General features: G+C 48.6%; 1 protein-coding gene across 1 annotated transcript in view; it reads right to left on the minus strand.

The window, feature by feature from the left end:
• The window catches only part of tekt3 (tektin 3), a 37,333-nt gene extending 22,898 nt beyond the window's left edge, over positions 1-14,435 (minus strand). Inside the window, exon 1 of the mRNA XM_072711885.1 lies at positions 14,100-14,435. The gene's annotated coding sequence lies outside the window, so the exon portion shown is untranslated. The remainder of the gene's footprint in view (positions 1-14,099) is intronic.
• Positions 14,436-15,491: the final 1,056 nt, after the last annotated feature.

Consider the following 15,491-nt stretch of genomic DNA (forward strand, 5'->3'; position numbering starts at 1 on the left):
TGCCCCCTCCACCCCGCTGGGACAGTACTGCTACTGCCCCCTCCACCCCGCTGGGACAGTACTGCGTACTGCCCCACTGCGTACTGCCCCACTGCATACTGCCCCCTCCACCCCGCTGGGACAGTACTGCGTACTGCCCCACTGCGTACTGCCCCCTCCACCCCGCTGGGACAGTACTGCGTACTGCCCCACTGCATACTGCCCCCTCCACCCCGCTGGGACAGTACTGCGTACTGCCCCACTGCGTACTGCCCCACTGCGTACTGCCCCCTCCACCCCGCTGGGACAGTACTGCTACTGCCCCCTCCACCCCGCTGGGACAGTACTGCGTACTGCCCCACTGCGTACTGCCCCACTGCGTACTGCCCCACTGCGTACTGCCCCCTCCACCCCGCTGGGATTACTGCGTACTGCCCCCTCCACCCCGCTGGGACAGTACTGCGATGCCAAACTGGCCCTCAGCCACCCAGATCAGACTTCTGGGGAGCGAAAGTGACACCGACAGTCTGCTGAGGCATCAAGGACACACCAGTGACATGCAGACCTGTCAGTGTACACACACACGCACGCACACACACACACACACACTGTGCTCTTCCTGTTGGGTCCGGTAGCAGAACCTAGCTGTCTGGTGTGCTGGTCCTCTAGAGCTGAGGTGCACCTGGCCTGTGAATGAAACAAACACCGCAGGCAGCACAGAACCCTCCGTGGTGCAGTCCAGACGAAACACACCGAGCCCAACGCTTCTTTGCATCAGCACTTTCTGTTTGTGTGTAGATGTTCTCCAAAGTTCCTTGATTCACTGAGTTCCTTGTGTCTGGGTGTCTGCTACGTTATGTCTGTGTTCTCCTATGTTCCTTCTTTGTGTCTGGACGTTCCCCACGTTCTGTGTTTTTGTGTGGATATTCTCCTACATTCCCTGTTTGAGTGTGTACGTTCTCCTACGTTTCACATTTATGTGTGTGCATTCCCAAACATTCCTTGTTTGCGTTTCGATGCCCCCCTACCTTGCCTGTTTATCTGTGTACATTCTTATATGTTTTTTGTTTGTGTGTAGATGTTCTCTTATGCTCCATGTTTGTGTTTGGAAGTTCTCCCACGTTCCTGGTCTACACAGATAGCTTTTCCGCGCCACTTGGCATGCTGTGTTTTCTGACTCAGAATGGTGGGGGGGGGGGGCATCACCCCAGGCATGATCAGGCAGCAGCAAACAAAAGGTTGTTGTGTTAGGAGATCCCCCCAGTCCAGCACCCCCCCCTCCCCACCCAACCCTGTGCTGAGCTGGGAAAAAATCACCGCTTACATCTTCCTGCCTACGGTCCTCCCTCATGAGGCATGGACATCATTCCACATCATTCCACATCATTCCACATTCCCACCACAGGCTTGCCAGCCGGCCAGCGTCTGAAGCCGCATCTTCACAGCACGACTCGTCAGCAAGGGGGGGGCGGGGGGGGTAAAACAGACGTGTATGTGCTGTGGGCCCCCACATTGACTCTGTCTGCCCAGGCTGATGCTGCACCGTATCAGCGCCTTACCCCCCCCAGCCCATCTGATCCACACCATTGTTTTTCAGATAAACTATTCACATCATCTTCCTTCCTCCACACACCAAAAGCCTTTAATTACAAATTAATATTCACAGCTTTGATCAACAGCACAGTGCCAGTGGGTGTGGAGTTACAGACAACTCAGTTCATTGATTTTTTTTTATATGATGCTTTCACAACGTAGTAGCCCCAAGGTACTTGGCAAGGGTGTGGGGCAATCACTTACACAAAATGGTGTGTGAAAGCTGGGAAAAGGGGAAGAGAGAAAGAAGGAGTGAAGTGCTCTTTCTAGTTACGCGGCACAAGCAGCATGCGGGCCGTGTGGAGCGTGTGCGATGCCGTTCGGATTCCCAGCAGCACCGGCGGCCTCTCCGACACCGAGCCTGGTTCGGAAACCACATCCTGATGGAGGCTTTGCCTCTGAGGATGATTTGCACCCGACGAGACAGCGGCTGCTCCTGTGGCTCTCATGTGGCACATTTATCCAGAGCCGGGCTGAACTCTGAAGCAGCTTCCGTGAGGCTCCTTGCCCAGTGGCTATACAGAGAGCCCCACCCACCTGTTTCAGAATGACATCCCCCCCCCCCGAAACAAAGGGCTGGTGGAGATCTTGTTGATGAGAGCCAGGGATGTAAAGCTGGCAACCTGGGTTTCCTGGCACAGGACACTGTGTGTTAATGTAGAGGGCTGGTGCTGGGGGGCACGGGGGGGGAGGGGGGGCATGTCTGTAACAGCATCCAGACAGTAAGCAGACACAATGTCAGTCTGAACCTCTGCCAGATAGGGGTGACACTGAGTCACGAACAAGGGCACGCACGGGACCAAACCGGCCTCAACATGCTCCTCCTCACACACACACGCACACACACACACACACACACGCACACACACACACAATTGGCCTGACTACATGTCTACATGTGCCTGCAAGTCCTATCCATTCATCCTCTTAACAACTGCTCATGGAGGAAGGGCTGACCTTGTCCAGCAGTCTCTGAGAGGTGACAGACTTGGAGAATATTCCTTGAAATGTATTTTTGTACTACATTACCCATGATGCTTTTGGGCGGTCACGAAAATAACGAAGTTCTCCTGGAGCACTTGCACCTTCATTCCCATCATCGGGAATGTCCTATGAATTCACGGGGGCCAAATTATGCCCCAAACCACAGAAGGTGTCGGATTATAGCGGAACACGACGCGACTCCTCAGAGCCTGGGGAGAGATGGTGGCTATCTGGGCGCTGACCTTTCGGCGAGGATTCCCGTAGGCGTGCGACGTGCCCGCCGGAGGCTTGACATTAACGCGGGCGACCTCAGCCAGAAGAAGGCCGCTTTCATTTTTGATTTCACAAGAGGCCTCCTGTGCTCGACCCGCCCCGGGCTGCCCACCCCAAAAGTTCAGATGACAAAAACGCCATTGACGGGAGCCAGAAGACTCTCTTAAATTTTGTTAATTCCCCCCTCTGTCTTTATTTAAAGTCACGATTCCCCTTTTTCAGGGACGCAGCCTGGTCAAATCCAACGGCTGTGAAGCAGCCGGCCTCTCTGTCAGCAGGTTGGAAACACACACACACACACACACACACACACACACACACACACACACACGAGTATTCATGTACCCACTCAGGTCAGGCCTTCATACCAGTGATCAGAAGGTTGCCAGTTCAAATCCCAAGCTTGGCAGAGTGACCATATCACCATTGAGTGCTTGACCAAGACACTTAACCCCCAGAAAAATGCCTCAAGGGCAGTGAATGAATGGGCCCCCTCCTCTCTGACTCCGAGCTTCGCTCTCACCTCTATGTGTCTTGAGAAAGTTGGGATATGTGAAGAAGGACATTCCAAAGTACCTGTTCTTGCACAAATGGCAAATAAAGGTTCATGTCACACTAACAATGTTTGGGTTTACTGAAATGGAGTCCAGGTGTGAGTCACACAGGAATGAACAGCCAAAGGGCAGCATTAAGAAGAAAAGAAAAAAATGAAAAGACACAGGGAATGATTTCACGTGTTACTGAGGCATGACCCCAGCGGGGCCCCCAGGCTGTGGGGTCAGGATGAATCAAATCCCTTCATCATCTCCCTTTGCCTTATGCCACTTTCTTCCTGTTCAGGCTGTGCTCTTTTTGCTGGTAAACTGGCATGATCTGGATTAAAAATCATAATGCTTATCAATCTGTAGGAAGCCAAGAGTCATATAAATTAGTTAGCAGGGAAAGACTAAAATAGATGTGGTATTTTTATGGTACATAAATTTAGGCCTCACATGCAGATATACACGCAGAAGCATAATCTGCAGGTAACAATTCAGAACTTCCATGAAGATAGATGCCGGATGTGCAGGAATTCCTGAATGGAGCGGGACCAGTGCTGATATTTCCCAGTGTGACTGTCCTTGTTGGTCGTGTGGTGTCCTTCTGCAAGACCAAACCGCGATGCCACGCCTGAGCGAGAGGCCTGTGGGGGCGGGGGGCACTCTGGGCATATTCACACACACTCCTGCTGCAGGATCTCGCAGCTCCACCCACCCATGCTCCCTCTCTGTTATTTCCTCTCCTTCCCTCCTCCTCTTCCCTCTCCCTCTGTTCCTGCCATTATCCATCTCATTTTTGACTCTCCCATCTCTCCTGTCCTCTTTTCTCTTTTTCACCCTTTCTCTCTTCGATGGGAACCGGATCTTACGGCTACGTTCCTTTTGAACGGCTCATCTTTATTTTTTTCTTAGAGGGTGGGGGTTACTTGGTGTATCTGTGAAATAATCGCTGAGATAATGAAAGGGTGAGATTTGGATCAGATTTAGACTTAGACATCCCACCAAGTTCATTTCATTTTGCATGTATGGACTAAGTTTAGTGGCACCAAATTACTCCTATTGCCAGACATAATATCAATGATCTGCACTGTAAACATTACACAAGGTGACGCCCTATCCCTCTGCATGAAATGCGTTATGTAAATAAAGTTGCCTTGCTTTGAATACAATTCATGTAGCACTTAATATTAGAAAACAAGTATAATTTGTGCAAATCAGAGATATAAACTGTTATCAGAAAAACATCTCTGTCAGTTGTTGAGCTGCTGAGTAGGAGGTCACACTCCTCGAAAACGGTGTGTTGACAAGCAGCGACAGACAAATCCTGCTCATTCTGCTTTTATGGAACCTAAAACGACTACCTCTTGTGACTGACTGGTTGTCACTGTTCATGTAAAGGGGGGGGGGGGAGAAAATCTAGGGCAAGAAGTGAAATTTGGGCACAATAATGAAAATAATGGTTCTCAAGTACCCCCCCAAGTTACCTTTGTTCGTACCAAAGAGCCCTTCAAAAGAATCAGAAAGAAACACCTCACCCCCCCGGTACCCTTCCCTCTTCCTCAGGCCCCCCACCCCCCCAGACCCCTGACATATGGGCTTCTGCTCCCCCCCACCACCCCTCCCCGGGGCTCCATCTTCCTCTGGAGCCCACAGCCTTAAACCTCGCCTGAAAGCCCACTGACCCCAGAACAGCTGCTGAATGCAGAGGCGCAACACCATCTGCATTAAATATTGCAAACGCTGCGCTGTGACCCTCTGCTCCTGTGCCTTCCCACACATGCCCCCCCCCCCCCCCCCCACCCCCCTTGAGGCCGGGCACTCTTACTGCATCCTAAGCCGAGTTCTCTGTTCCAGCATCTGGTTCCTCCTTTACAGCAGTAGGATCAGGCAGCATATGGGGCCTGACATTCCAGGGATCTCACACGAGCGTCACAAATACAAACCCATAAGATGGGAACCTTATTCGACCATAAAACACGCCGCTGGAAGCCCAAAGCCAGAGTGTATGGCCCAGACATCAGTGTCATATTCCCAGGAAACGGGCCATAGTGAATAAACATCACATAGTGCCACCCTCCCCCACCATAAAAAAATATACATACGCTCCACATTCTGCCTGTGATGGGGCCGTATTACAGCCGGCCCTCTCTGAGGGACCCCCGCCCTCTCTGAGGGATGTACGCAGCTCTAATTGAAGCCAGGGCCTGTTTTTGTTTGAATTTCGACGGTCTAAAGTTACACGGACTTGGGGCTGTCATTACGCGCTGGCCAGGCTACAACCTCGCTTGCGGTGGGAGGCGGGGTCTCCGCAGTCACGGCATGCTTAAGCCGGACTGGGAGACCAAGCTCTTCTGCGTCCTGACAAGGACAGATCCTGGCATCTCCAGCACTTCCCAGGAATCTTTGTGTCACTACCTCCATATACTAAGATACCTTCAGTCAGCATGTTACACTGTTTGTTGTTTTCAGTTGTTAAAATGAATCAGTTCTGTTTACGTTTTATCAACGACAGTCAGTGTAGTTCCAGTTGTATACAGTGTTCCCTGAGACCGGATCCTGGTAGGGACAGGCGACCCACCCTGGATAATCGCTTATGGAAGGTGGAGAGTCAGAATGTAGATCCTGCCAGTGAAGGTTATGTTCCTGAGGTTACTTTGGTGATGCTCTTACTTACTGATAGGGCCCAAATGTAGTGTTGGCAAGGGTGGAGGTTTGGGGGGGGGACAGCGGGGACATTTCCGTACCAATTCTGTAGCAGAACTGTTTAGGGGGGAGGGAGCTTCAGGGCTGATTTGGTCCCAACGAATGCTAAAACCAGACCTACAGGGCGAGGGGGTAGCGGGGCTGACGGCCATGAGGGGTGAGGAGAAGGAACTGGGATTATATTTGGGGGTGGAACAGGAGATGGAGGAACATGCACAAGACACCCCCATTCCGGAGGGTGGGTCTCTGTCATGAATAAATGCTCTCGTCACCTGACTTTATCCCACTCCTGTCTCATCGCCCCCCACCCCTCCATAATTCGAAAATATGAAACTATTATACAATGAGCACGGCGGAGATACGCCCTCCTATTTTCACAGCGCCCCACCCTGACCCCAAAACCAACAAAGTACAAGGAGTTGATTGTTTTTAGCACAACGTTCAATAACAGGGCAAAAACAGAGCTGCCCCCCCCTCCCCCACCCAGGAGGGGGGAACAGCTCCCAGACCCAGCTCTCCTTACTCTGTTCCCACTTTCTGCAGATGTCCTTGGGACTGGCCACGGCCACGCCCCCCTTTGCCTACCAACCCCCCCCAACCCCCCACCGGATGCACCGCATGGACCGTGGGGAAGGAGGGGTCAGCAGTGTGACCTGAACGCCACACAAAGCTGCACAAACGCACCGAATCGGAACGAGCCAGGAATCTGGAAGAATTTAACACCCGCTGGATGTGCACACAGAGCATCTGTGTTCGGGACAATAAACGGGACACCCCCCCCCCCTCATCCCTCAGGAATGTGCTATAACAGCCCCCCCCCCCCCCCCCGACAGTCAGCAGCTTTCAAAGCCAGGCCTCCGTTCCTCAGCTTTAACTTTTAGGAGTTTATGGGCTATTCTCTCTATATATCATCCATTAGGGATGAAACGGTTACCAGCTTCATAGTAAACCATGAGTAAAATCCCCAGCAGTGAGTATTACTGTTTCAAAATGTCATCATCATTAAGTCTGTGGTTGATTACCGTGCTTTGAAAAACGTTAAATACTGTCCAGCATCAACCAGTGACCAAGTTAGTGACAGTTTCCCCGACACAGCCGCAGCGAGCAACACGGCTTTGTTTAGTGTTGGTAAAAACATGGAGATTTTAAATGTTACAGTTTTTCTCGATTGCTTAAACACATTTGCCCACTCTGACATCACATTTTCAAAACAGTTAACACACAGGATAAAACTGAAGTTCAATGGCCAAAATGACTCATTTTGTTAGCAAAATGCTCTAACACTCACAAAACATTAAAAACATGCAACATAAGCAAATATTTCCATCAAACACCACAACTTGTGGTCAAATTAATTTATTCTTTCAATCAATCATTACACGATGGACAACAAAATTCAAAATGCAGCGCTCAGTGCGAATCAGTGCACCATTGCTTGTCATTGTAGCCTATTACATAGCTGTCATTACCAGTGCCAACTGTTATCTTTCTACATAGGCTGTGTCAAATTTGACTTCTTGCAAAGAACTGGATCCAGAATCAGAAATGCTTTGATGCAAATTTTATTGATTCCATGACATTCTTTTTTTTCAAACTGTGGCCAAAACCTGAAATACTGTAAATATTACAGAAAATACATGTAAACCAAAATAACATCTATCAGATGCTAAGAAAATAAAAATAAAATCTATTACAATAAAGTATAAATAAAAAGAAATATCCACTATTGATACTCAGTCTCTTCTGCCTTGACGATGGGGCCGCATGGCTTCATCCACATCACATTCAATATCCTCTCTTGCACCCAGTGAAAAACCTTGATATACACCTTGATTTATAGGTGTACAGACTGATTGCTGATTGAAGAGTTGTGCAAACAAGTTTCACACAGGTACATTGGATATTCATAATTATGCAAGTACTTTCTATCAGCTGTTAATAGATGTTTTCCTTTTGTTCAACACAGTGAATCCAATGGAGTTTGGGATCTTTCAATGAGATCTGTGGTGACTGTTTTGACAAAGGGTGTGAAAAATGTGTGAAACAAATGAAAAAGTGTTAAGGCATTTGAAAGAGAAGACTTCTCCTGTGCTAAGAATGTGATTATGAAGATCAAGTGAATCCCAGTTTCACTGAGCGTGTCTTAGCAAATGAGAAAAACTGTAATGCACATCTGATACATTTTACATAAGCTGTTGGTTATTCTTTAAATGTTCATGCAAACATAAAGCGCACAGTGCTGGTAATTATATTTATGGTTTTCACTTTAAAACTTAGTGAAATAATTTCAGCTTTTGTATTAGTAATTTTGAACATTTTCAGCAGATTTGAACAATAGCATAATAATACTGATTCCCATGATAATTCTGGTCACTATAATCGTTGAATGTGATTCATGTAACTTAATATTAGAAAAAAAATGATTGGTGCAATAAAAAGCAAGTATAATTTGTGCAAATCACAGACGTAAACTGTCATCTCACATTGTTATATTAATTTTTCTATCCATCTATCTATCTATCTATCTATCTATCTATCTATCTATCTATCTATCTATCTATCTATCTATCTATCTATCTATCTATCTATCTGTCTATCTATCTATCTATCTATCCCAGCATTGCACAGCATTGAAGCAGCTTAGGTTGCCCAGGGACAAACTGTCATTCAGTGGAGCAGGTCTTCCGATGGGGATCCACCACCCTGCTCTCGCAGAGTAAGAGCCTGAGATCGACCTGCAGCGCGATGTCGTGTCACCCAGGCTGACACTGAACAGCATCGCACTCACCACACTAACCACCCAGCGTGGAATTTACTACAGGCAAACAGCAATCAGACCCAGCTGATTAGCATGTCTGATTGGAGACACAAAGGACACCAAAGAGCCATAAAAATGCCTGGGATCACATAGGAGGCCTTGTCTACCGGCAGATCAGCATACATGGCTCCTGGTCCGGGGGGGGGGGGGGGGGGGGGCTGTGATCACGTAGGAGGCCTTGTTTACCGGCAGACCAGCATACATGGCTCCTGGTCCGGGGGGGGGTGGGGGGGGCTGTGATCACGTAGGAGGCCTTGTCTACCGGCAGACCAGCATACATGGCTCCTGGTCCGGGGGGGGTGATTACGTAGGGGGCCTCGGCAGACCAGCATACATGGCTCCTGGTCCGGGGAGGGGGGGGGGGGGGGGTGATTACGTAGGGGGCCTCGGCAGACCAGCATACATGGCTGTTCGCGATTCGAAATTCAAGAGAAGCACAAGCATCTCAGAGCCACGCAGACAGGCCGCTGGTATTTCGACTCAGCCCAGCTCCCGGAGAAGGAGACAAAGATGCAGAACATGTTTTACCGGCAGCACGGCGTAGTGACAGCAGGATGACCAGCAAAGCTGAGCCTCAGGAACCGCGAGGGACCAGGGCCAGTTAAGCCCGCGGTAACTTTAAATCTGCAAAGAGAAACAAAACCAGGAAATAAAAGCAGCTAAAAACACAGCCTGTCTCAGCATTACTGCAGCAGTCTCCTGAACTGAAAAGAGAATGAGTTTCTCAATTGAAAAAACAAAACAGTTTTTCTCGATTGCTTTGGCACATTTCATGCAACATACTTAACATTCTCAAGACTATAAGGGCATTTCTCAAAACAGTTCATGCATATAGCACCATGGTTTAGCTGGAAAGTGCTGTAACACCCAAAACAATGATAGTTTTTTCCCAGTAGCTGTGGGTTAGTGGTTGTGTTTTTGTTTCCCACGGTACACGGTTTTGTTGTTCTTTTATTATCATTTTGCTGATTTGTGTTATACAGTGACATGTGACTTTATTTGCCACTGTATTGTGTCCTGAGATCTGAAGAAGTTACGTGTGCAGTAAAAGAGCTTTCGCTTGTCAGTGAACCTTATATAATGCCGTGTTAAAACTGGTGTGTTTGACATAAATAATTATTAGTTTGCTAATATGAAACCAGTGATCCGGCAGTGAGAATGAGAAAGTGGGAACTGACTGTCCTTCAGAATTGTGTAGAATGGAGCAGACTTACACCGACATACTGACAATATATCTAAATATTTTGACTCTCACAGAACTGAATATTGTGCCAAAAGATGACAATTGAACAAAACCATTCGCACATACAGCTCAGGAAAAAATTGACATTTTTAGTCAGGTTATGGGTAAGCTACTGCGTAAAATATACATTTTTTGTAAACTTCAACCTGACTCTTCTCTGCTTCTCATTAATGAAGGGCTTCTTCTTGCGTTATGGGACCTCAGTCCTGCTTCTAGCAGCCTGATACACATTGTCCCAGCAGTGCACTTCACACCTGCACTTAATGTTTCCCATTCCTTTTGAAGGTCACTTGATGTCATCCTCCGATTCATGAGAAACTGTTGGATAAGTTAACAGTCATCTCTGCCATGCAAATTCTTAAAAAGTACAGAGTGGTCTCTTAATATTTTCAAGAGCTGTATGTACAAATCATTTAGAATTTTGCGTGAAGCAATGAGAAATGACATTCTGCTGTGCAGAAGTGACATTGTAATGTGGGGATTATACTTGTTGTTTTTGCAAATGTAAATGCTTCAAAGCAATCGAGAAAAACTGAAATTGTTTTGTGTGAGTTATGATGCTTTGCAGCTGAACCATGGCGTTGTGCTTTCTGCATCAACCATTACGAGAAATGTTTTTATGGTTGTGAGAATGTTAATTGTGTCTCATGAATTGTGCCAAAGTTATTGAGAAAAACTGTAAAAAAAAATCAGCAAGCAGCCTCTTAACGCACTAGCTCCGTGCTGGCACACAAACAAACCTTCAGATGTACACAAATGTGCCGTGCAGGTCTGTGTGTGGTCCCCCTTCTAAATTTCATCCCCCGAAAATAAATGAGCTTTCGGCTGTGGTCTAGTAATAGTGGCAACATACTGGTTCCTGTAGTGCTTTCCCAGACAGCCAGGGCAATGTCTGGTACAGTCCCCAGTTCTCCATGGGTCCTGGTATTGGGATTCCTACTTTAAATTGAGGACCCACGCGATGAATTGCTGGTGGCTCATTCTTTTTTGCAGAGCAGTAAAGTTTAAAAGGGATCGTTTACACCAGAGGGCCTGTGTTTCCAAGTCGGACATTAAATCCTCTTTATTCAAATGAGCACACTTTGTCTGATACTCTGTTTAAGTACTGGGGTCATCTCTAACTTTATCTACCCGGGTATTTCTATAACTGCTATATCTAAAAACACTTCTTCACAAATAACTTCTTCTCCAAAACACAGTTCTGTCCAGGGGGGAGGCATACAGCTGTTAATGGTTAGTTTTTAAAGTATAATTATTGAAACAGTTATTGGAGGAATTCAGCTGTTGAGCAAAGGGCCAGCTTGTCTTCTGGTTTAATAACTGGACACCTTTTTTTTAGTTCTCACACAGTGGTTGCAGTTACATGTTGTGGATCTGGGGGGTTGGGACATGGAGGGGGGGAATGTAACAGCCAAGGTGACAGGAGACTGAGCCGCCTGAGAATGGCCAGAGTAGGTGGAATTGCCAGGATTGAGTGGGGTCACCTCTCACCCCCATCTCAGACACAGGTGATATTCCTGCCCCCTGTCGATCTACGCAGGGCACGTGCTCCCTGTCGCTCACTCTTCCCATAATTCCATCTCCTGGGAAAAACGACACTCTGTCTAACGTGGAAGCAGAGGCCACGCCTCTCTGAGGCAAACAGAAACATAGGTGGCTGTTTTCATTACTTGAACACACTGAGCGTGTGCGGAAACAGCTGCCCGCATGCCTGTCTCCCAGCCGAGACGCGGCGTGCCCTGTGGCTGTGGCTCTGCCAAAGCCCCCCCCCCCCCCTACACACCACCCACTGGAAAACCAGTGTCGTTCTTTCCCGCTGCTTGCCTGCATCGCCAGCTTTTCCATTCCCGCCAGCCACCGCTATGTGAGCCCTGAGAGCCAGGAGGGCAAATTATTATGTCAAAGGTTAGAGAGTGAGCCTGGAAACATGCTGCTGTGTGACTCCTGACAGACTCCCATCCGGGGGGGGGGGCTATTTGTTTTTCTTCAACTGCATCACATACGTACACTGCTGTTGTACCCAAGAGCGATACACTCAGCCAAAATGACCTCAAAGGAAACCTCCAGGCATGGAGACAGGGGCATTAAACTTTTCTTGGTCGTGGGGACCCAAAGCATACCCTGCTTCATCCTGCTTTACCCCAATCCTAACCCTGCTTCATCCTGCATTACCCCAATCCTAACCCTGCTTCATCCTGCTTTACCGCAATCCTAACCCTGCTTCATCCTGCATTACCCCAATCCTAACCCTGCTTCATCCTGCTTTACCCCAATCCTAACCCTGCTTCACCATTTTAGCCATCCAAAACATGAGGCTTCATCATGCTATGTACCAGCTACTATATACCAGCCGTTGCCATTAGTTACATGCTAGAAAAAGACACAGTAACTTAAGCTGCTTCATTAAAAATAATCGAATGATATTTTCGGATGTCACATTCCTCAAAGTGGCGTTCTTCGGGGCTGGGTCTGGCTTAATGAGGATAGTGCTCATGACGGTCCCCGCCGGCCTGAACACGCCTGACTCGGACCCTGGGGCCGCTAGACCCCATGAGCATTCCGCCTAATATGGGTAGCTAACAGCCAGCCTCCCTGTCATAATCGTGGCGGGGCTTTCCTTTACACGCTGATCCGCGCTCTGCTTTGCTGCAATTCACGTCTGTTTGTGACGCGCTAAGCATCTGGTGATGCCGAGGTGTCACCCTCCGCCTCCGTAGAGAGAGCTTTCACTGCACCGCACAGAGTGTGTTTTATGAGTTCTCTGGGGTGACACACCCGGAGCACTCCCACTGTCACACCAAGGGGGCACTTCCACTGTCACACCCGGAGCACTCCCACTGTCACACCCGCAGCACTCCCACTGTCACACCCACAGAACTTCCACTGTCACACCCGCAGCACTCCCACTGTCACACCCGGAGTACTCCCACTGTCACACCCGCAGCACTCCCACTGTCACACCTGCAGCACTCCCACTGTCACACCCAGAGCACTCCCACTGTCACACCCACAGAACTCCCACTGTCACACCCAGAGCACTCCCACTCTCACACCCGCAGCACTCCCACTGTCACACCCGCAGCACTCCCACTGTCACACCCACAGAACTCCCACTGTCACACCCAGAGCACTTCCACTGTCACACCTGCAGCACTCCCACTGTCACACCCGCAGCACTCCCACTGTCACACCCGCAGCACTCCCACTGTCACACCTGCAGCACTCCCACTGTCACACCCATAGCACTCCCACTGTCATCAGTGACTTTGAGTAAATGTGAACTGTTCGTTGCTCCTGCCTTGGGCTTGGGATTCCCTGAATGGGATTGTGGTCTGGAAACTGGGACGCTGTGTGTTCTATACTCAGCCATGGACTGGCTTGACCTCACTGTCATCCCTGGGTGTTATCCACCCCGCTCTTTCAGCCCCCCTGGGGGGAGGAGCCATGGAGGTTCCCCCAGAGCAGGCTCCTGTTAACTCTGCGTCGCTGGAAGCATGGAGTAGCGCGCCCACTGCCTCCTCTAGCCTTTAGCCCTGGAGGTGCCAGGGAGGGAGGACCGATGCTCAGGGACAGGTTTGTCATTTCTGGGGGGGGGCAACTCACAGTCACTTTGCCTCCAGCCAATTGTTTAAAAAACTAAATAAATAGTTAGTGAGTAGAATCAGAAGCTTGAAGCTAGCTAGCTGGTTCGCAGAACATGCTGCTTCAGCAACTACCAAATAAGGAATGCATTCGTTTCATATGTAATGTAATGACTATTTATGGCCAACAGGGGGCCACATGCAAATGTGTGGTTTGAGTAGTGGTGAACAAAAACAGTGTCGAGCCTCCTCCTTGCTCAGCGCCATTTTGCATTTGGGGTGTTTCTCCTTTCTAAACCCCCTCATGCATCACGGTGTCGCCCCCTTCAGGTCGACAGTGCTGTCCTTGCATGTGGACGTACTGTGTACAAAGTGAAATAACCTACCCTTGACTCCTGTATCTTGGCTTCCGGAACCTTCCGTCTGCCGTGGCTCTTCACTTGCACACATGGCTGTCAGACCTGCGTGTTCCCCTAGGAGAACAGCTATTAACACAAACTTCTGAGTCTCCTGCCTCACCTAGTTGTCTTCACTATGGGACTCTCTCACTTTAATGGGTTCTCATACGTAAAGGAAGGCAGCTCTCCCCGGTATTGTGCCGCATTACTCTGCGATAAATCGATTCCCCCTCCGTCTCTCTCCCTCTCCAGATCTCTTAGCTCCGTTGTTCCTCAGCCAGACCATCTGCAATATTACATCACAGACGTTCAGACAAAATTCATAAAACATTATCAACAAGATCAAAGGTGACAGCCCCCCCCCCACCCCCCTTTTGAGCTAATCAGGAGCCGTTTCAAAGGTTCAGGTTCTGCTTTTTTAATCAGCACATTTATTGCACGTTGTGGAACTTTAAATAGGCATCTTGAAGAACTTAACAACATTTGCTCATGTGTACGGATTCGTCACTCTGTCCCCAGCAGTTACGGGACGCCAGAGATGAGATCATTAAACACGCCCAGAGGATTATATCAAGGAATTACCTAAAACTCATCAAATACAAACTGCAAATTCTCTGACTATTTTTAAAATGTTATTATTGTGGTTCCCAGCAGTCACAAGGGAATGTATACATTCTTTTCGTAAATTAGTGACTTTCACCCAAATTCACGTGCACGGCTCAAAAATGTGCATAATTTTTGGGCTGTGATGTCACTGATGTCATTCAGGATTGGATTACCACTATTGCTCAAGGGGCTGGTGACTCACTCTCCATAACCACATCTCAGGTGCACTTCTCACAGCTGGAATTTTAACTTAACATGCAGATTTTCTGGAGAATTCCATGTGTCAGGTTAAAATGCAGAGATATTTCCTAAAGCTGGGTGTCTCACAACCACCCCCATGTAACTTCACTGTTGCTCATCCTTCATTTGTTATTTAAGCCTGTTGTTGGTGATCATATGACAAGCCCCCATGCTGCTAATTTAGGTTGCATTATCTCACATGTGCTTGTGAGAAACATATGTGCGAGGAAGGTGAGATCTCATTCTCCATGTGCGAGGAAGATGAGATCTCACTCTCTATGTGTGAGGAAGGTGAGATCTCACTCTCTATGTGTGAGGAAGGTGAGATCTCACTCTTTCTCCTTTGCTGCCTGCCAACTGAAAGGAATCCATCACCCAGCATGGGAAGAGGGGGGGGCGACATCCCTCAGTTGTCTCGGCTGGGAAAAACACTAGAGTAGCTTCCCTTACACTCTTCTGGACACGTCTCACTCCATCTCACTCCCGACTCTCCCTGGTGAAACATTATCTCTGCAGTGGGAGGGGGGGATTCTA

This window comes from Paramormyrops kingsleyae, chromosome 5 (assembly GCF_048594095.1).
Source record: "Paramormyrops kingsleyae isolate MSU_618 chromosome 5, PKINGS_0.4, whole genome shotgun sequence".
Lineage (NCBI taxonomy): Eukaryota > Metazoa > Chordata > Actinopteri > Osteoglossiformes > Mormyridae > Paramormyrops > Paramormyrops kingsleyae.